Source organism: Microtus ochrogaster, linkage group LG9, assembly GCF_000317375.1.
Source record: "Microtus ochrogaster isolate Prairie Vole_2 linkage group LG9, MicOch1.0, whole genome shotgun sequence".
NCBI lineage: Eukaryota > Metazoa > Chordata > Mammalia > Rodentia > Cricetidae > Microtus > Microtus ochrogaster.
The window spans coordinates 1346749-1348085 of NC_022034.1; positions in this window are offsets into that span (position 1 = coordinate 1346749).

Consider the following 1337-nt stretch of genomic DNA (forward strand, 5'->3'; position numbering starts at 1 on the left):
TAAGAAGTCACATTCTGCTGATGTTTGCAGTTGCTCCCTCCCTCAAGTCTTCCATTAATTTTCCTACTCAGAACTTGTCCAGTTGTGCTGAAGCTACACAGAGCTGATGCCTACATACAACACTTCAACAATCCTATGTATAAAGTAAATATTCCCTCAAATGCTCCTCTGTTCTTGCAAATGCTAGAGAAAATTTGATGAATAAAATGAACAGTTCTTGTGCAAAAAGAACATTTGTTTGACTGAGAACTGGCTTTCTCCTAAGAGACTTTGGATGGTTTGAAAGAAAGTATATGTCAAATACAGATCCATGGTTGGAGGCAACACAGAAAAATGAGGACAATTGTTGGGAGCAGTGAGACCCCAGATCCTGAATTTCTTGTAATCCCCTGATCTGAGTGCCTTCAGCTGCTCTGAGCACGAGACCTTCAGGAGTTCCTGACGGCAGGAGAGTGGTTTCTGGTGGGTTTGGCTGGGGTGTGGCTATCTCTGTATAATCTGCCCCTGAACACAATAAAGGGGGCATTCTTAGGGAATTCAAGGATGACCCGTGTCGCTGTCTCTCAGCCTGTGTGTATCTGTGTATTTTAACATCCAGCCACTTACCCGGAGCTCGCGAACTGTGTGCCAGCGCACAGAGTGCAGACACGGGGGCACGGTGCTCGGCAGACAATCTTCTCAAGAAGTGAGATTTAAAAACATGTGTTTTGATGGGACTTCATGTGTTTTATAACTTTCCATTTTAATATGGATATATGATGAAGGAGAATAAGCTTTATCTCTGTGAACTTTTAAAGGAAAGTGTCCTGTGCCAACCAAGTCCCCATTGTTTCCTTCACAGCACCCGCAGAGAGATTTGCCATAGAGGTCTGGAAATGGAAGTGCAATCTCTACATTCGCACATCTGAAATTTGAGCAATACGGACCAGTATTAAATTTGTCTGATTTTCTATTCCATTTGTTTCCCAAAATGTTGATGTGAGTTACTAAAATTATTTTAATTACTCAGGTGAGTTCATCAGTTTTATTCTAACAACCTTCTTTCAAAATGGGCTTTGAATCTACGAATTAGGAACTAGATGGTTAGGACAGAACATGTCTTGTGTCATAGACAGACAGACAGACAGACAGACAGACAGACAGACAGACAGACGAATGGATGCAAAGATAGATAAAGATATAGATAGATGATAGATGATGATGATAATGAAGATAAATAGATATAGATAGATAGATGATATATAGATGATAGATAGATAGATAGATAGATAGATAGATAGATAGATAGATAGATAGATAGATAGATGATAGATAGATGATAGATAGATAGATAGATA